This window comes from Mustelus asterias, chromosome 9, assembly GCF_964213995.1.
Source record: "Mustelus asterias chromosome 9, sMusAst1.hap1.1, whole genome shotgun sequence".
Lineage (NCBI taxonomy): Eukaryota > Metazoa > Chordata > Chondrichthyes > Carcharhiniformes > Triakidae > Mustelus > Mustelus asterias.
The window spans coordinates 88,888,174-88,910,150 of NC_135809.1; the positions used below are offsets into that span (position 1 = coordinate 88,888,174).

The following is a 21,977-nucleotide window of genomic DNA, read 5'->3' on the forward strand; positions in this document are numbered from 1 at the left end:
TTAAAATACATTATCACTGCTTTGGACTTCAGTGATATCCAAGGGGCTACGTTAAGATAGAGTTCATGAAATAGCTAGGAAATTATCTAATTTTTGAGAGAGAATGGGGAAAATCTTCATAACGTTTAGAGTAGTCATTTGATAGTACTTGAGTATTGCTGAAAGAATAGATGTTATTTTATGGAAGTTTTTCATTTTGACCTCATCAGGACAATTTGCAAGAATAGAAATCCAAGGGAGACATCAAATATATGTTCTATGAGTGCTGATCGGTTGGCAAGTGAACTCTGATCAGTAGAGGCATTGCCATGGAGAATGCACCAATTGATGGCTGACAGTTAACTGCCAAGCATTGTTTGAAATTAAAACCAGGTAGCTTGGCTATTTTGTTTAACTGAAACAAAGCAATGTATATTTATGTTCTTTCTGACAGCAAAGCCCAGGGCCCTGTGAATTACTACATCCCCAAATGCTGCACACTGTGAGCTTGACTAACAATCTTTAATTGGTTGTCAGCATAATCTTTAGCACACTGAGGATTATTTAGCAAATTTTGTCCAATTGCAAAAGCACATCTCATGTTGGACACTATTTTGAGTTTTACAAGTATGAGTTGGTTGGATACAGTCTGCACCTTGCCCATTGCAAACAGCAGAAAGGATATGCTGTTTGATAAGATCCGCTGGTCTTGATGGATTGTATCAAACAGCATATTCCTTCCACTGGTTAGATGCAGTCCGTACCTTGCCGTTGCAACAGTGGAAGGGCCATGCGTTTGTGTCTGCGTATTTGTGCGTGGGTGACGATCCATCTGTGCGTGCATGTGCGTGTCCATGTGTGTGAATGCATGACTGTGCATGTATATCTGTGCATGCATGTGTATGACAGCACGTGCATACATTTCTGCATGTGTATGTGTCTGTATGCTTGTTTGCCTGTGTACCTGTTTGTGTGCATGTCATTGTGCACCTGTTTGTATGCGTATGTGGGGTTATGACCCTAGCTGATGTTATTATTGGACAAGTCAGATCCCAAAGTGGAACTTGGCTCTGATAAATCCTAATTTCTATTTCTTGTTTAGAAACGTGGAACGCAACTACTGAACACAGTTACAGAGTCTGCTAATGAATTTTTAGCAAAAGAATGAAACATTTATTAAACAAGAAAAGCTGACTATAATACACGACTCCTTCAACCCAGATTTGATTCCCTCTTCAAGCCTAATACCAAAACATCTGAGTATCTCTTATCGTCAAATCACACTTTGGACAGACACACCCCTTTGGAATATTATTTTCCTTTGAACATCTCCCCTTGTTCCATCCTCCTCATTTTTCCTTTTAAAAACCACATTTCTGCCACCCAGTCAAGTGCCACGTGGGTTTCTCACCTAGGCCATGTCTCTGTTTTCCACCGTCAGCCTTAGCACTGAGCAACTTCTTATCCTTGGTGATTTCAATCTCTATCAACTAAATATCCCCAAATTAATTGTCCCCCATTTTCATTTAATCTCTTCCTCTCCCCATATTCATAGCCATCCCACCTACCTTAACATCTCACATTGCCTCCCCTATTCTGTCAGTTACAGGTAAGGCCATCGCTGATTACTTCCTCCTATCCCTTCCTTTCCCGACCCCGCTTCACTGTTCACCCACAGAAAAAAACTCACCCCTCAAGTCATTTACAACAACACTTACCCAACCATGTATCTTGTGGCCTTCCATTCAGTAGCTATCCTCTACTCAGTTATAACCTCGCCTCTACCTTAGATGCCCTAGTCCTCATTGACATCTTTATGCTGCTTCATCCTGGTCAAGGGCAGCACATGGCACAGTGGTTAGCACTGCTGCCTCACAGTACCAGGGGCCTGGGTTCAATTCTAGCCTTGGGTGCCTGTCTGTGTGAAGTTTGCATATTCTCACCATGTCTATGTGAGTTTTCCCCAGTTTCCTCCCACACTCCAAAGATGTGTGGGTTAGGTTGATTGGCCATGCTAAAATGTCCCCTAGTGTCCTAAAATGTGCAGGTTAGGAGAATTAGCGGGGTAAATAAGACCATAAGACCATACGTGAGTTACAGGGATATGGCCTAGGTAATCTGCTCTGAGAGTCGGTGCAGGCTCGAAGGGCTGAATGGGTTACTTCTGCATTGTAGGGATTGTATGATTTCCCCAATGAGGCTCTTACCCCAGCTCCTATAAGTGAAATTGGTGCTGATTTGAATGTTTATGATAAGCAGCTGATTCAAACATTGACCTCCAGATTTGGATGAACCTTATAAAGTACCATAGATACTACTCTTATGCCAAAAGCTGATCATTCTGCCAATATCATTCAGAGAAGATGATGCCAGCTTCTCTTCACTGCAGTCTTCCTAATCCCCTCCTCCCCCTCCTTTTCCCATTTACCCCAAAAGGTGCAAGGGTCCACAGATTTCTTTGTCACCCATTGATGTTGAGCTGCCTCTTGTATTCCCATCCCTTACCCTTACGCACCAGGTAAAAGTTTCCTAATGTTATCCCCTGACCTAGCCCTGAACTTTCATCTTTCTCCTATCAGTCAATACCACAAACTTTGTTCCCTAACCCACTGTTTCTCTTCCTCTTCATGGTCAATTATTAAGAATCAGGCCAGAAACTCCAAGATGTTTTATGAAGATAGCCTAGACCATAAGTTTTTACATTTGAATTTGGCACGGGTCAGCATAAGATGTTTCACTCTAGGTATGGTTCAAGTAACCTGAGCAGAAAATCTCATCCATGCTTTTGTTACCTCTTGGCTTGACTATTCAAATGGTCTTCTGGCTGTTTCCCCCACCAACACCCTCTTTAAATTTGAGTTAATCATCAATAACTCTGTCCATATCCTGCTCACTTTATCATCCTGACCTAGCTGACTTGCTCCACAGGCATGTCTTTCAGCTGTCTGGGGCCTAAATTCTGGAATCCCCCCCGCAACCCCCACCATCTCGTCTCCCTTTCCTTCTATCTCTCTCTCTCTCTCTCTCTATTGATCTTAAAACCTACCTCTTTGATCATACGTTTGATTATTTTCTCTAATGCCCCTAATATGACTAGGCGTTTGATAATGCTGCTATAAAATGCCTTGAGGAATTATGTACGAGGTTCTGTATGAATGGAAGTTGTGTGTCGCCCTTTGGTTAGGATAGTATTAGTCTCAGCTATAAGCTAATGTAACAACATCCCCTTCCACCCCAGTCGGATGATGTAACACAAATAGTAGGCACTTGTATGAAGTTCTGGAGGGCGATTGGTGTAAATTGTACTGCATCCAAAAGAACCTGATGCCTTCAGGAGAGGAGGGAAGAAATCTGGTCCCGGGGTGAGGGTGTGATGTGGGAGAGGGATTAGAACCTTTTTTTAAAGAGCTTTGTGAGATATTGCATGCCCCTTGCTGTGACTTTCTGCATGTATCCTTACCATTGAGGAAGGAGTGCTTGGCTCTTTTACGATCCAATTTTTCTTTTAATCTCATTTTTTTGCTTTTCCCCCATGGGGTTCTGCTGTTTTGGAAATTATGTTTTTGCAGTTAGTATCCATTTTAAACGCATAACTTATATTTTGAAAAATGTTGAAAGACCGTGCTGGATTGGATCTACAGTGAAATCCAGTAGCTGCAACCAATTATTGGTTGAATGAATGTCTGGGCTTGGTGAGTTTCAAAGTCCATTAGGTGATCGATCTTATCAAGAGTGAACCCAGTGCTCTTTAACAATTTCCTCTTTGACTTCCGGGTTTATTTTCATTTGATGCTACTGCCACATCCAATCGCTCAAATTGCAAAATATATTCGTAAACTTACTTGTTAATTTTTTTTTAACCACGCAAGCATACATGGAGCATTTCCACTTAGATTGACGTGTTGATTGGGTTGCCCACTTTCTCTAGTTTCCTTAAATTCTGCAAAAGACTAATGGGAAATTGGTTTATCTTTATTTTGTATCAGTGCCTGAAGATCAAGTTGTTCTGAGCTTCCCTGAACAAAGGAAGCTCGCTGAACAACTAAACTTCTAATTTCAGACCAGTGACAGTTAAAAGCAAACCCATCGCTCACACATTTTGTCCATTTTTATAGCTGGATCTATGTCACAAAAATTACACTGACCCTGGGGACTGAATGGTGCTGAATGGTTGGATACTGTTTCGTTCTCTGGGCACTTTGATCCAGCCCAGGCTGTTGGGATGAGAGTCTCCTTTTTTTTCCACTAACCCTTTACCCTTCCCATCTTCAATGATCCTGGCTTAAATTATTTTGGACAGTCTCAATTTAGTTTGCAATTGGAGTCCAGAACTTGTAAATATTCTGGTATTCATTGTCATTTCCAAAAAGAAGGTAGCTACAAGATAATGTTCACGCTTGTGAACCCTCCCAATGAATCCCACTTCATGACCTCCTTTGCTTCTCGAACCCCATCCTTCATACCCACCTTGATGTCCTGCTCCCTGCCTGGTTTGTAGTGCTTCTTACTGGCCTCCTGCTGCAGCCGAGGGTCAGCGAATCCCAGGAACTAGGAAGATCCAGCCTCGAACAGATTCAGCGTATTTAAATACTCATTTACGAGCGTGAAACAGATTACGTCCGGGAGCTATGGGTGGGAAGACACCAGTGAGGTTTGGCGCCATCGCAGAATGTGTTAAACCACTTACCTGCAATTCTATGGCCCCATTCTGCTCTAACGCATTCTGCGTCAGGCGAAATGCAGCTGTAAAATTGCGGCCTATATGTAGTTGTCCATGGTCTACCTGGTCACTCCGAAGGATGCATATTTCCAGTAGCAGCAGTGTCTGTGGGGCTTCACAACTAGGACAGTGGCTGACCATTCTTTTGATTTCTTTGTCCATCTCTGGCCACTAAACAGAACTTCGGGTAAGCGTTTTCATCCTGCTTTGCCTTGAATATGCATTTTGCCATTTCTATAATAGGAGTCGTCTTCCCTAGAGTGGCATTATAACATGAGCCCCTCACAGTAACATGCTGCCCTCGCATGTTATCTCCATTCTTCTTTGCTGGTAAGGTTTAAGTAGCTCTGACATCATGTCACCAACCTTGCATCATCATCTTCTTAAGTTTTGATAACACTGAATCTCATTTGGTCCAAGTTTTTGTGTTTAGATAAGACCAGCAAAGTCTCTATTAGGTATAGCACCAGCCCTATTTTTTTGTTGAACCGGTAGTGAAGGTACTGTCTGCAGCAAAGGCACGTGGCTGACTGCATCCACATTTGATATTTGTGACCCTGGGCGATGCTGGAATGTATAACTGTACGCTGCTAACAATAGCGCCCATCTCTGTACCCTTGCAGAGGCAATTAGCGGCACTGGTTTATCTTCTAAAAATAAACTCAACAATAGTTTGTGATCTGATACTATTGCGAAATTTCGTCTATATTGATTAAACTTCTTCACCACATAAATTACCACCAAGCTTTCTTTATCTATCTGGAAATACTTTTTTTTCTGTGTCTGATAATGTTCTCGACACAAAGGCAATTGGCCTTTCTACTCCATCAGGCATCCTGTGGAACAAAACTGCTCCCACTCCATAAAAAAATATACATTTTATGCTTCAATTCAATTTGCATGATCCTTGGTGAGTGCAAATGATGAATGATCAGACTCCAGCTATTAACTTCACAGGATCTTGCTTGCGGGTTAAGATTTAAAATTTTTTTTACTCCATTCTTAAAGTTACAAGGCCAATGCGCAGAGTGGACCAGGCAAGCCCGGATCCATCTCCTTACTCCCAAAACCAAATTCAAATTCAAATTGAACCAAATTCACGGTCCTCACAACAGAGGCGAGCAAGATCCAAGCTGACAAGAAAAGGCATTGCACCAAATCTTGGGCTTGATCTGACACTTGATCTTAGCCAAAAGGCTGAGAAGCAAGTGTTAAGATCTGCCCAAGCTTGGCCTCACTGGCTTTGCTTAAAGCTGTTTGCTCTCCTGTTCTGTTCTGTTCTGTTCCATGTGCCCAACAGTTCCCCTTTAGCAACATGTACTGGACACTGTGTGCTAATTGATGAGTGGCACCATGTCATTATTTTGGACTGAAACCCAAAACCAATCTCAGCAACATTACTGAGTAATTTCCAAAAGCTCCAGAACGGAAAAACTGCTAAGGTCCAAAGCATATGAAAATGAGCCACACTTATTTGAATAATTTGTTTCTGATTCTTTCACACTTCCCTGAAATAATTTGTTTGAAATATGATAACAGGAGGAAGTTGATAATGAAAGGGATTTTGAAACACCAACATGGGCCGAGGATGATCAAGAGTTCAGCATACTGGCTGGAGGTCTATCTGAACCAAGAAGGCAAATGGCCAATGCATGTTTTAATCCAATTGCCTGAACTGGCCACTTTTCCGTTAATAGCTAGTCGAGTAATCTAAATATCTTTTGATGTAACTACTGTTGATTGTTTGGAGATGTATTTATTGATCCTCACACAGCGGACTCCAAGTAGCAATTTTCTCCTCTTAAACATTAACTGCTTCCATTATGATTCCATAGACGTAGTTTGCCTACTGTACCCTGCACAAGTGACCATTTTTGTTGTGTGAGCCTGTAAGGGTCCACAGGGTATTTACTTGAAGGGACATCACAGTCAGAGCCTGTCTTGTAATCTGTTAAATCCATATGTGCGCACTCCAACATACAATATAGACCAATGATCAGGAGCAAGTAATTGACTGACTGTTCATTTTCTTGTTGAAGGTCATTGAGACATATTGCTGCACTGCAACCACTGAATCAGCACAGACTGTGGTGGAATCTGGTCTATAGGATACCATATGACACCAGATATTGCCTTCATTCACTGAGCCACTGGAAGAGCTTGAATTACTATTTGATGGCTCGATGAACCTTTACAGAGATTTGGGAAAGACGGAAGATTTGGGTTAGAGCTCGCATGCAGTCATTCTTATATTGTACTGTCTGTGACAAATGTTTACAGACTAACCAGAGAAAATTACCAGCTCCCTGCTAGTTATGTAAAGGCTTAGAACTCACATGCAGCCATCTAGTGTCTCTGATAAGTGTTTACAAATAATCAGACTAACCAGAGAAAAGTACCAGAACTCAGCTACTTATGTCTATCAAGTTTAATCAGGTAAACATATTCCCATAAAACTTAGTAGAACTGTATTGTGATTGCCTTTTGAAAAGTTTGACCGATTTTGTCACTGTGGTCTTCCTTTTTTGTAGAATGTGATTCACTGGGCCGAATTTTTCTTTTGAGTTGTATACAATTAGCATTACCATCATATTGTGTTGTTCTTTTTATTCTATTTGAATTTGTATGATCCTTATATGATTATCAGTCAAGCCTCTTGGAGAAAATGAGAATACTGTTAACTTTACTGTGTACGAAACATTCTGTCAATCAGTTACTTGTAGATCTCTGGCTTGTGCCTCAGTATAGAAATGAGAGAGCACTGCACCATCTGACTTCCACCATACGAAAATTAGGAAGATCCAAATGCCTTGTCGTCTTGTTGGGATGGGGGTGGGTGCGGTTGCTTACTAGTCTTCTCGGGTGAATGTAAAAGATCCCATGCCACCATTTTGAAGAATTGGGGATTCTATTAGTTTTCTGGCCATTTATATTCCTCACCCAACATGACACAAAGAGCTTGGCTGATCATTGTCTCATTGCTGCTGTGGGACCTTGATGAAAATTGGCTATTGCATTTCCAACATTACAACAGTGTAACAGTGTTGACACTTAAAGTACCCCAAGTGGAAAGCACTTTGGGGTATCACAAGGTCTTGATAGGTGCCATACATCCGAAAATGGTAGGAAAGTGGTTATAATACTGTAATTACTAGTAATGCAGAAAAATGAGTTCAAATCCCACAATGACAACTGCGGAATTTCAATTCAGGCAGCAGTACTTTTCCTTTCTGCTGCACCATTCACTTTGATCCTTCATCCAAGGGTCTGTCTAGGCCTTTTAACTGTTTGCACTTCTTGAAAGTTTAACCTCCCACTTCCCGAGCTTTCTCGCATCCAGTCGGACTTACACTCTCATTCTGCAAACCCCATTTGTGATGGGGTCAGTCTTCTCCATATTTGGTGGGCATAGGTCCTCTCAGCTCATTATGTCACTACATCAGTGACTCAAGATTTTCCAGGCCTATATGCAAGTGGATATGGGTTAAAATTAAATTTGAGTTTGGTTGTCATACCCTTGTAGTCAAATATAGTATTTTTTTTGAGGGGAAGACGGCAGTATAGTAATAATGTCACTGGACTCGTATTCCAGAAACCCAGGTTAATGTTCTGGGGTTCAAGTCCCCCATGGCAGCTAGTGGAGTTGAAACTTAATTTAATTATAAATCTGGAATATAAAGCTAGTTTTATGGTCATCATTACTGAGACTATCATCAATTGTTGTAAAAACACATCTCATTCACTAATGTCCTTTTGGGAAGGACATCTACCAACTTTACCCAGTCTGGCCTACATGTGATTCCAGACCCACAACATTGGTTGACTTCTAACTGCCTTCTGAAATTTCCCAGCGAGCCGTTTAGGGTAGCTAGGGATGGAAATCAAATGCTGCCCTTGTCAGTGGCAGTCATTCATTATCTAAGTTTGTGTATGAAGTATGGTCACTTGGGTGGGATGCAGTGAAGGTACCATGAACAAGATACCATCTGTCAAGTGTGGCGTAGTGGTATTGTCACTGGGCTAGTGATCCAGAGACCCAGGGCATTGCACTGGGGACTTGGATTTGAATCCCCCCGTGGCAGATTTGAACTCCCGATCCTCAGCAATGTGGCGACTCCTAAATTCTCCCTGAAATGGCCTAGCCAGCAATCTACAATACAGTTGAAGGACAATTAGGGATGGACAACAATAAATATTGGTACAGCTAGTGATGCCCGCATCTGATGAATTAATAAATTAAAAAATCTCCTGGATTTTGATTACTTGCAACCAGCTTATCCCCGAGAGCAGGCAGAAGCTGACCACTCGAGAGCAAGAAATGTTTATATTTCTTACAACTCTGCCTCATTGACCTATTCACTTCAGCTATTGAGTCGACCAGGCTTCCTGTTATTAATCTCATTGATCAGTGCAGGGAAATACAAATGTGTAAAAGGTAAGGAGTGATTTGTTGTGCACCCAGTCAAATCATCGGTTAATGTTCATTGTCTAGGTTCATATATCAAAAAGGCCATCTGGGTGAGGTACGAGCGAGCTGCTATTGCCCAACGAACATAGCCCATGAGAAGAGAGGAAATTGAAACATAGTCAGGGGAAGAAAAATCTCTGTTTAAGCTTTGCTGGGTCCGGGTGCAACTTATCAAACCTGATCTATATCCTTTTGTTTGAGGAATGCAAAGCTCTTTTCATGCCAAGCAGGGGATTAACAAGGATTGATTTCCTTCAAGTATTTCCCCATTCCTACATGTATTTTAGTTTCGTGTTTCTTAAACCTGACCACGCCTACACAAAATATTAAAAAACACATCTTTGTATCAAAAGAGCTGCAAGCGACAAAGAAATGGAGACATGGTGGCTGGGGATGGAGTGTCTCCTGCAAGATGCAATATCTTCCCTCCCAGGGCCAGTAAACTCCCGCACAACCTCTTTCACATTTTCTTCTTTCCTAATGCTATTGTTTCACTGTTTATGATTTTTTAATTCCTTCCTCCAAGACTTTAAATTTATCTCCTTATGTACTCTCGGTTCTCCCTACAATCTCACGATGTTGAGACAAAGATTTGTGCCACCTTCTAGTCTCCTCTTTTCCAGCCTAACTCCTCATCCCTCTGTTCCCTTCATCAAATAAATCTATGATTTTTGAAAGTTAAGCTTTCCAAACATCTAATTACTATTTTCCAATATATTTCCTCCGTCTTGCTACTCATTTCAATTTTAGTATCCTGCAATATTGGTCCTTCATCTAGCAAGACCCAAAAGGAGGGAAAAGAAACAAATGGAAGTTTGTGGTGGGATAACAGATCCACAGAGAACAGAGTTCTCAAAGGACGTAACCATTGAATGAAGACTTGTGGCTCCCTCTGAGAGATCATGCTAGGTGAAAGAATCTTATTGTAAAGAGTCCAGGAGAATTGAACAGAATCAATGAATGGTTACAGCATAGAGTGAGGCCATTTGACCCATCGTGCCCCTGCTGACTCATTGCAAGAGCAATTCACCTGGTGCCACTCCCCTGCTTCATAGAATCATTGGCATCCTTCTGCACTGTAAGAATTCATTCAGCCCATCGAGCCTGCACTGTCAACAATCCCACTCGGGCCCGATCCCCGTAACCATGTATTTACCCTGCTGATCCCCCTGACACTTAAGGGACAAATTAGCATGGCCAATCACCCTAACCCCCACATCTTTGGAGTGTGGGAGGAAACCCACGCAGACACAGGGCGAATGTGCAAATTCCACAGTCAGTCACCCAAGGCTGGAATTGAACCCAGTCCCTGGCACTGTGAGGCAGCCGTGCTAACCACTGTGCCACCGTGGCACACGTTTTACCCTAGTGCCCTGCAATTGTTTTCTGTACAATAATGGTCCAATTTTCTTCCAAGTTTTCTTCCTTGCTTTTGTACTCTGTGCCCCTATTTATAAAGGCCAGGATCCCATATGCTTTATTAACTGTTCTCTAAACCTGTCCTGCAGCCTTCAGTGATCTGTATGCATATATCCCAGATTCCCCTGCTCCTGCACAACCTTTACAATTGTACCCTTTATTTTATATTGCCCCTCCCCAGTCTTCCTACCAAAATGAAACACTTCACACTTCTCTACATTAAAGTTTACCCACCACTTGTACTCCACCAACCTGCCTATTGTCCTTCTGAAGTTTAATGCCATCCTTCCCAAAGTTCATTTCCAAGTTTTGTATCATCCACTAAATTTGGATTTATGTCCTATACACCAAAGTCCGAGTTACTAATGAGAACAGGAATCCTACCACTGACCCATTGCTATAAAACTTCCTCCATCCCTAAAAACAACCATTCAACACCACTCACTATTTGCTGTCACTCAACCAATTTCACATCATGTTGCTATTGTCCCTTTGTTCCATGAGCTCTAATTTTACTCAAGTCTGTTGTGTGGCACATTAAAGGGGTACACTATCATTACCACTCCCTTTGTCTTGTGTCCATGGCATCTTTATCAAATCTCTCCTGACCTTCGATTCTGCTCCACACCCTCTCTTCAACAGTACAAAACCTCTCACATTTCCACCTCTCTTCACCTCTGAAGAGAGTCATACGGACTCGAATTGTTAACTTATTTTCTCTCCATAGATGCTGCCAAACCTTTTGAGATTTCCAGTTTCATTCTTTGCTCCATCTGATGTTGCGACACTTCTGTGTCCCTTTGCTAAATTTAGTCTCACCATTGGGTAATTTTAAAATTTCAAATAAACTTTAGTTTCATTTGCCAGCAAATATTTAATTATGGTGGATCAACCCAAGCAATCAATGTAGGGCTACTACTTGGCAAGGTTATATAAGCAGCTCTAATGGTATAAAGCTCCCCTCTTTCTCTTTTCTGCTTGGCTTCTTCAGTGTTTTGCCCTATAAATGCTATTCATGATTTTTGTCTTGAGTGTTTGATATTTTGTGATCAAAGACTATTTGGGAGAGCCATATCTTGCTTAGTTTAACATTAATTTCTGCAGAAGAATTATTATAAACATGCAGAAAAACAAAATTAAACAATTTAAATGGAAAAAGAAGCTCTTGGTAGTGGCTTATTATATCAGGATTGAGCTTTTGAAAAGAATCAGGTGTTTGGCTAAATTGACTCTACCCAAGATAATTACTGAAATATTACAATGTATGTGCATGCCCACCTCCATAGGTTCTCACTCTGTATCTATCATGTAATTGCTCTCCACCATTCAGTTGTGTCTCGGGTAGTGGCACTCTTGCCTCTTGGGTCAAAAGGTTATGGGTTCAAGTTCCACTCCAGTCAGGGTTAACACTGCAGTGCAGTGCTGAATGGTCAGATAGACCCCTCATTTTAGTTAAACTATAGAGGTGATGGCACAAGCCATCTTTTGGATAGGATGTCTTGCATCTGGTGGATGTAAAAGACCCCATACCACAATTTTGAAGAAGAGCAGATGAGTTATCTCAGTGCCCTGGACAATATTAACCCCAAGCATTGCGAAAAACAGTTTGTCTCACAGTTATCACAATTGTGGGAGTTTGGTGTACACGATTCCTACACCACAGCAATGACTACGTTTCATAAAGTACTTCTTCATCAGTCAGCACTTTAGGACAGCTGCGGCCATGAGACGCATTAGATGAATGCAAATGGTATTTCTTTTGTTAATATTGCTGAGCTGTGTTGGGAGACTCCTGTTTGCTCACTGATTTATTTTCGTGGTCTTATATTAAAATTTCCTCTTCGTGTGGCTTCTCCATGAATTGGGGATCCATGAATGGTTAGTACAATGAGTTTTCCTGAAGAAGGAGGAAGTCATGATACATTTAATATTCTCTCTTGTATCAATTATGAAGCAACTTCTAGTTTTTAAATTCTTGCTTTTGTTTTATGGTCAAGCTTGTGCAGAACAGGTAATAATGAATGTATGGATCATTGTGTGTAAGCTGAGTCAGTTCCTGTATTCCTGTCACTCAGTGAGATGTTCCTCAGTTATTGTCATGATATGTGTGATGTCATAAGTTCAAATTATGAAAAAAGAATTATTACACCAGGATTTGGCCAAAAATTGTCTTTTTATTTGATTGTACTTCAAAAAAAACACTCCCAGATTTCCCAGACTTTTTGTGAAATAATCCCCCATCCTCTATCGCATTATCACGGTGTTCCTCATCAACAGACTATAGAATCAGAAAATCACTACAGTGCAGAAAGAGGCCATTTGGCCCGTTGAGTCTGTACCAACAACAATCCCATCCAGGCCCTGTATATCCCCGTAACCCCACATATGTACCCTGCTAATCTCCCTGACATTAAGGGGCAGTTTAGCATGGCCAATCAATCTAACCCGCACATCTTTTGACTGTGGGTTGAAACCATAGTACCCAGAGGAAACCCCACCCAGAGGAAACCCACGCAGACACTGGGAGAATGTGCAAACACCAAACAGACAGTCACTCGAGGCCAGAATTGAACCCGAGTCCTTAGCGCTATGCGACAGCGGGGCTATCAACTGTGCCACCATAGCTTTTAAGGTCTGTGAATTTCATAATGCGCAATGGTTACCACTGCTGCCTCACAATGCCAGAGACCTGGGTTTGATTCCAGTCTTGGGTGACTGTGTGGAGTTTGAACAATCTCCTCGTGTCCTGTGTGGGTACTTCAGTTTCCTTGCACAATCCAAAGATGTGCTAGTTAGGTGGATTGGCCATGCTAAATTGCCTCTTAGTGTCCCAGGATGTGTAGGTTAGGTGGATCAGCAAGGTAATGTGTGCGGTTACGGGGATAAGGTGGGGGATGGGCCTGGGTAGGATGCTTTGTCGGAGAGTCGATGGGCTGGGTGGCCTACATCTGCACTGTAAGGATTTCTGGATTCTATGATTCCATGACTCAATTAACTCTCAGACAGCCCTAATCTGAAGCTTTCTCATTCTCTCAAGGGAAAGGAAGAAATAGCTTGATTCGTAAAGCATCTTTCACAACTTCAGGATGTCTAAATCTTCCCACAGGCAATCAAAATATATGTTATTTTCTAATATACTTCAAAATCTGCTATGATGGCCGGAATTCTTCTTAAAAATTCTAAGGCCGGAATTTTACCCGCGTGCTCACCTGAGGCTCGTAAGATCGCACCAACGGAGAATGCTGTTCTGCGAACCTCGCCCGCCCCGAACTCTTCGCCTAAAAACTGGAGTAATTCATACTGGGTTTTTCACTGGGAGTTCACACTAGAGTCTCCCATGCTCTAAGTTGATTTGATTTATTATTGTTGCATGTATTAACATACAGTGAAAAGTATTGTTTCTTGCGCGATATACAGACAAAGCATACCGTTCAAAGAGATGGAAAGGAGAGAATGCAGAATGTAGTGTTACAGTCATAGCTAGGATGTAAAGAAAGATCAACTTAATGCAGGGTAGGTTCATTCAAAAATCTGGTGGCAGCAGGGAAGAAGCTGTTCTTGAGTCAGTTGGTACGTGGCCTCAGACTTTTGTATCTTTTTCCCGATGGGAGAAGGTGGAAGAGAGAATGTCTGAGGTCCTTAATTATGCTGGCTGCTTTTCCGAGGCAGCGGGAAGTGTAGACAGAATCAATGGATGGGAGGCTGTTTGTGTGATGGATTGGGCTACATTCACGACCTTTTGTAGTTCCTTGCGGTCTTGGGCAGAGCCAGAGCCATACCAAGCTGTGATACAACCAGAAAGAGTGCTTTATATGGTGCATCTGTAAAAGCTGGTGAAAGTCGTAGCTGACACGCCAAGTGTCCTTAGTCCTTGTCCTTAGTCCTTTCCTTGTGCAATGCAGAGGCCACCGGTGTGAATATCATTAGATTTCAGGGCGCGGGGCCTATTCCCACCCAGGAGGCTGAAACTAGCGGGCCTCTGTGCCTGCACAGTGGCCCCAAACTTTCAGCCTCCTGATCACTGGCCAGCTCAATTGCTGCCCCCCCCCCCTCCTGCCCCGACCAATCTCGGTGGCAATGGAACCCCCCCACCTCCACCGATCGCCCCCTAGGCCCCGTCCCCTTGGCACTGCCCATGCCCGGTGAGCAGTGCCAAGGTGCCCCCTGGGCATGGGCACTTTGCCCCTTGGACAGTGTCAGGGCACCCATGCCCTGGGGCACCACCCCCATTATCCTACCCCCTGGGGAGCCCCAATTTCCCCCCTTCACTCCAGTGATCGGTTGTCCCGATAGTTCTCGAAAGTGGGGATCTATTGTGAACCCCACTGGAGTGAAACAATCTGGCAGGGTGGGAGAGGCTAGCGGGCCCAGAGAGTTCAGTCCTGCACCCACTAATTACATTTAAATTATGTTAAAAACAGATTAAAATCACTTGGTCTCCCCGCTGGTTTCCAGCGCAGATCTGACGGCGCCAGAAATCTGGCACTGGGAGATGCGCTCGCGGCGAGAATGCAAGAGTGAATCGTGCGCGTGTCGGCCCCCCGATTCTCCCACCCGACTGCGCTAGAAAATTAGTGCGGTGAGATGGGAGAATCGCCCCCAATATCTTTTATCCCAACCTGAGAAGACCGTTTAATATCTCTGTCAAAAGTTGGGGACTTCAAGAAGGCAGTGATCCCTCTGTACTTCATTCAAATATCAGTCATTTTAAGTGTTTATTGCTAATTAGCACACAACAATGTATATATGTGCAGAGTATAGCCCAAGCTATGAGTAACTCCATGCTTGTTTCTACATAAGTCTCTGTCCAGTCCACAACTGACCTTTAATATCCGGTCATGTGTCTTTTTACATCACACTGTCGACAGTTCCCAGTTCCACATTAACACTTAATATGGCAGATACCCTTATATTACAGCAATGAATTAAACCTGGGACTCAAACATGTGGGCTGTGAAAAAATGGAGAGAGATGGAAAATAAAAGTGGGTAGGGAGCATAATACATTAATCCGCATATATTCTTCCCGATGCAGGGGAAACTAGGGAAGCTCAGGGATCAGTGCTGGGACCTTTGCTGTTTGTAATATATATAAATGATTTGGAGGAAAATGTAACTGGTTTGATTAGTAAGTTTGCGGACGACACAAAGGTTGGTGGATTTGCAGATAGCGATGAGGACCATCAGAGGATACAGCAAGATATAGATCGGTTGGAGACTTGGGCGGAGAGATGGCAGATGGAGTTTAATCCGGACAAATATGAGGTAATGCATTTTGGAAGTTCTAATACAGATAGGAAATATACAGTAAATGGCAGAACCCTTAAGAGTATTGATAGGCAGAGGGATCTGGGTGTACAGGTACACAGGTCACTGAAAGTGGCAATGCAGGTAAAGAAGGTAGTCAAGAAGGCATACGGCATGGTTGCCTTCATCGGTCAGGCCATTGAGTTTAAAAATTGGCAAGTCATGTTGCAACTTTATAGAACCTTAATTAGGCCGCACTTGGAATATAGTGTTCAATTCTGGTCGCCACACTACCAGAAGGATGTGGAGGCTTTGGAGAGGGTACAGAAAAGATTTACCAGGATGTTGCTTGGTGTGGAGGGCATTAGCTATGAGGAGAGATTGGAGAAACTTGGTTTGTTCTCACTGGAACAACGGAGATTGAGGGGTGACCTGATAGAAATCTACAAGATTGAGAGGCATGGACAGAGTGGATAGTCAAAAGTTTTTTACCAGGGTGGAAGAGTCAATTACTAGGGGGCATAGGTTTAAGGTGCGATGGGCAAGGTTTAAAGGGGATGTACAAGGCAGATTTTTTTTACAGAGGGTGGTGGGTGTCTGGAACTCGGGGGAGGTAGTGGAAGCGGTGACTTTTAAGGGACGTCCTGACAAATACATGAATAGGATGGGAATAGAGGGATATGGTCCCCGGAAAGGTAGGGGGTTTTAGTTAAGTCGGGCAGCATGGTCGGTGCAGGCTTGGAGGGCCGAAGGGCCTGTTCCTATGCTGTAATTTTCTTTGTTCAGATGCAGCTAGAGTAAATCCTTGCCCAGTAACTGCAAGGATAATAATCACCCCGAGGTGACTTCACCTCCCATTTTCACTCGGGCTCAATACAAATTTCAGCAGTATCTTTCCCTTCTTTTGGGCACCTAGTAGCCTTCTAGTATGAAGACTGACATTAATTGCTGCTGTTCTTTACATTTATGCTTTGTCAGTTTGAGCTATTTTTATTCATCTATCTTTCTAATCTGTTTTGACAGTCTGCTTCTGATGTACTTTGATCAGCAGTTTTCAGTTTTAGCTAAAGCTGTGAATCTCATGAGCAGTTCTTCTTTTAAATAAAGGATTTGGCATATTTGTCCAATGACCTTTAGCTCTGTTCTCCACTTCTGTTTTATATGTTCCTGCCATAAAGGGACTTGTATTTCTTGATATGCAGGGCTTGGACCTGAAATGTTACTGTGCCCTTGTTCAAATGCTGGAAGACTTGATTTCAAAGCACAGCACTGTTTTATTTCATATTTTCAGTACATGCAAGTTCTTCTTTTTTGTAAATAAACTATTGCCATTTAGCAGACCTTCCTCCTTGTGACAAAAACAATTTTATTTTCTTTAAAACTCTCTTCATCTCTCGTTTCAAAAGGAAATTAAATGGGTACTTAAGAGAAGTAGATTTTCACGGGGGTTATTACGGGAGGGCGGCACGGTAGCACAGTGGCTAGCACTGCTGCTTCACAGCTCCAGGGTCCCGGGTTTGATTCCCGGCTCGGGTCACTGTCTGTGTGGAGTTTGCACATTCTCCTCGTGTCTGCGTGGGTTTCCTCCGGGTGCTCCGGTTTCCTCCCACAGTCCAAAGATGTGCGGGTTAGGTTGATTGGCCAGGTTAAAAATTGCCCCTTAGAGTCCTGAGATGCGTACATTAGCGGGTAAAATATGTGGGGGTAGGGCCTGGGTGGGATTGTGGTCGGTGCAGACTCGATGGGCCGAATGGCCTCCTTCTGCACTGTAGGGTTTCTATGATTGTTCCACAGATAGAATTGGGGGAGGGAAAGAATGAGACTGACAGGATTCATGTACCGAGAGTGGGCATGGAATAGGCTGAATGGCTTCCTTCTGTGCCATGGTGACTCTGATGTGGAGTTGCCGGCATTGGACTGGGATAGGCACAGTAAGTAGTTTCACAACACCAGGTTAAAGTCCAACAGGTTTATTTGGTAGCACAAGCTTTCAGAACGTTGTCCCTTCATCTAGTGAAGAGTTCAGTTAAAACTTAATTACAAGATAGTGGTTGGAATGCGAGTCTTAACAGGTAATCCAGTCTTTACAGGTTTTCAAACAACTGCGCAACTTCCAAACAGGCCATTGTACACAGCAAACTACCCAGCCCTCAGGAGAACAATGACCATGACACCACACAACCCTGCCACAGTAACCTTTGCAAGGCGTGCCGGATCATCGACACGGATGATCATCTCATGTGAGAACATCATCCACCAGGTACACGGTACATACTTTTGTGTCTCGGCCAACATTGTCTACCTGATACGCTGCAGGAAAGGATGTCCCGAGGCATGGTACATTGCCGAGACCATGCAGACGCTACAACAACGGATGAATGGACACCGCTCGACAATCACCAGGCAGGAGTGTTCCCTTCCTGTCGGAGAACACTTCAGCATTCACGGGCATTCAGCCTCCGATCTTCGGGTAAGCGTTCTCTAAGGCGGCCTGCACGACACACGACAACGCAGAATCGCTGAGCAGAAACTGATAGCCAAGTTCCGCACCCATAAGGACAGCCTCAACCAGGATCTTGGGTTCATGTCACACTATCTGTAACCCCCACGACTTGCCTGGGCTTGCAGAATCTCACTAATTGTCCTGACTGGAGACAACACACACCTCTTTAACTTGTGCTTAGCCCTCTCTCCACTCTCATTGTCTGCACTTGTAAAGACTTTATTACCTGTTAAGGCTTGCATTCCAACCATTATCTTGTAATTGAGTTTGTGTCTATACAGGTCCTCTTTGTGAACTGAGCTCTTCACTCACCTGATGAAGGGGCAACACTCCAAAAGCTCGTGCTCCCAAATAAACTTGTTGGACTTGAACCTGGTGTTGTGAGACTACTTATGATGACTCTGATTATTCCACCATTCACTTGCCTTCACCACCCCCTTCCCCCCGCCAACCAAGATCTGTCGCTTTTTCCTCTTTCTGTCTCTTTCTCCTTCTCTCTCTCAACCTGTGTTTCTATGTTGAAGTGTATATATATCTCTATCTGTTGCTTTGTCTTTGTTGAAAATGTTTGAACAGAATGACAATGCTATTATTTTTCTTTCTTCCTCTTGGCATTTTTTTCTTTCTCATTTTTCTTTATTCCTCTGCTATAACTGGTAATTCATGCTGAAGTGTGGATTCACAGGCCAGCTGCTCCAATATCTTGCTTGAATGGGCTTTCTCACCATGGGGACCTAGACAATTTCGTTGGCTAGACATTTGGCTGGAAGGTGGCAAGGGAAGGGAAACAACGTCATAGCTCCAACTACCTCAAGTTTTTTTCATTGCTTTTGCATGCTTCGAAATTTTGCAATAATAAATGAAATTTCCCCAATAAGTGCTGTTTACATAAAGTCTAAAGACCAAAAATGTTGATCATCTACATATGAAATGTGACCATTATTTAATTTCAGCGAACGTATTCCAGGGTTTGTTCTCATCACCTGAATATAGCTGGTTTGTGGTATCCAATGCAGGGTCTTGTGTAGTTGCTGACCTTCTAATTGCTACGCCTTGGTAACATTTAACTGGAGTTGAGAGGGAAGGAAAATTGTCCCAAGTTTTTGTGGCAAGCATTTCCTTTTCACATGCAAATAAAAATGCTTTAGGTTATTGTTTCACAGTGGTCACTGGAAACATTAGTTAATCATTGGATTATTGGTATGACAAAGGTAGTATCACTCTGTTGGTAGAGATCAATTATTACAATCCATGGAGAGATCAGTAACTTATTTTTAAAAAATCCCCAATATTTATTGAAAGAATGAAACCACAGACTCCACAGTACAATACAAATGAATTTTATCATATATGTCAACAAAGCAAACACTACCAAATAAACATGGGGCTGAGTCCCGCCAATGGAGACCCCCCACAGTGCGTTTCCTGGTGGTGCGGCCGATGAACAACACAAAATGCCATTGATGTGGGCAGAATCGAAAGATGCTGTCACTGGCCAATGACGAACCGCCTCTGCACGAAAAGCACGATATAAAACATTCACATTCAATTTCATTTTATTATCCATACAGAAATTCATTTTGCACATATTGTCTTCATTTAAAAAGAAACCTAACAAAAAGAAAATTCCCCTTGCTCAGAAATCTAACTTTTTAATTAAATACATTTGATTCCCCTTATGGGGAATTAAATGTATTGAATTTGCTTTTCTAAATGGGAGTATTTGTTAATTATAATGAAAGCTGTAACAGATATATAGATGTTTATTTTGTTTAATCTCAATATGGTTCATGTGGTCTGTCCATGGTGGATACAGGATGAGTTGGCATAGAATCATAAAAACTCTACAGTGCAGGAGGAGGCCATTCAGCCCATTGGGTCAGCACCAACAACAATCCCACCCAGGCCCTATCCCCATAATCCTACATATTTACCCCACTAATTCCTCTAATTTATGCATCCCGGAACACTAAGGGGCAATTTAGCATGGCCAATCAACCTAACCCGCACATCTTTGGACTGTGGGAGGAAACCAGAGCACCCGGAGGAAACCCACACAGACACAGGGAGAATGTGCAAACTCCTCGCAAACAGTGACCCAAGTCGGGAATCAAATCCAGGTCCCAGGAGCTGTGAGGCAGCAGTGCTAACCACTGTGCTACTGTACTGCAATAAGAGGTCATGTGGCTATGTGGGGGGCATGAATTTGAGTTGGAAATAGGTTGTTATGGAGGCTCTAAGAACCTTGGGGGGAGTGGATGGAGGATGCATAAATTGAGGTATGATACGATGAGATAGGATCCTGTATTTAGAAAAAAACCCCAACTAGAATCATGTCCAAATCAGCCCACCTTGACACTCAGCAGCCCCTGCATTAGGGGCAGTGGGCTCAACTCGCAATCAACGGCCTACATCACACCAATGCCGGGAGCAGAAATTGGACTGTTGGCACAATTTCCCAAGATGGCTGTGCAGAGCTGAGAGATATCCTGACTCAAGACATCTGCCTCAGGAGCACAACTCTGGCTCACTGTCTCCAGTTTTCTTGCTAAACGAGCCCACCACACTCTCACCTATCTGCTATGACCCTGTTTAATAATCACAATCACAAGTCACACTTTGAATTGCCATTACTTTAAGTGGTGTGGCAGTTTTTGAAGTTCAGAATTTTAATTACATTGCCCACACTAATATAGTTTTCTGAAAACTTAAATTTACCAGTAAAATATTAATAACCATAAAATGAGATGATTATGACTGGTTATAATGTAAAATAATAGACTTAGATTTATACTGTGGTTATCAGATCCTCAGAACTTCCCAAAGTATTGCACAACCGATGAAGTACTTTTAATTTATTACTTCTACATTTTTAAATTAATTTATAACCTTTATCCTGGATGAGATTTCAATTCTTAGATCATTCTCAGGAGGTTGTAGCTCCATTCACCTTCAGAGGTACATTTGGTCACACCTGAAGGACACTTCCGTCAGTCCAGCACTCGCTGCATACAATACTGAAATGTCAGCCCAGATAATGCACTGAAGTCCTGAAGTGGATTTTTAACCCATGATCCCTGACTTAGAAACAAAAGTGCTACCTATAAACCAAACTGAAGCTGCTTTACTTTTCACTTTATTCCAGCAAGTAACCTTGTTTACTGTAAACCATTTAGCATTCATTAGCTCAGCTGATAAACATTCTAATTAAATGAAGCTATTTCCCGTGAGTGACGAGGCATTCCATATATTCCAAATCCATTTCTATTGGATGTCTATATGCTGAATTCACCTAGATTTAGCAATATAGGGAATGGCCAAGATTAACCTGATGTTGTGAGACTTCTTACTGTGCTTACCCCAGTCCAACGCCGGCATCTCCACATCAAGATTTACCCACCAGCTATAATGTATGCAATGTTAAATGAAAATTTAATTGAGCACTTAGTGAGGCTGCTGGTATAATTTGGTGCCTTTCCTATAGGGATATTGTTGTACTTCCTATTCAAGCACTATGTCCCCCAAAATATTTAGAAAATAACATCCATTTTCACACGTGGGTCAGACAATTAGTTGCATGAGGTCATTCTGCCAACATGAGGGAGGATATCCCACTCTTCATTCCCTGCAGCAGCATTAGGA

At 42.6% G+C, this 21,977-nt stretch overlaps 1 protein-coding gene and 1 pseudogene across 1 annotated transcript in view; one reads left to right on the top strand and one right to left on the bottom strand.

The window, feature by feature from the left end:
- Positions 1–21,977, top strand: part of ptprja (protein tyrosine phosphatase receptor type Ja) — a 213,824-nt gene that overhangs the window by 11,249 nt on the left and 180,598 nt on the right. The gene's annotated exons all lie outside the window — the stretch shown is intronic.
- LOC144499299 (U2 spliceosomal RNA) lies at positions 5,686–5,908 on the bottom strand (annotated as a pseudogene).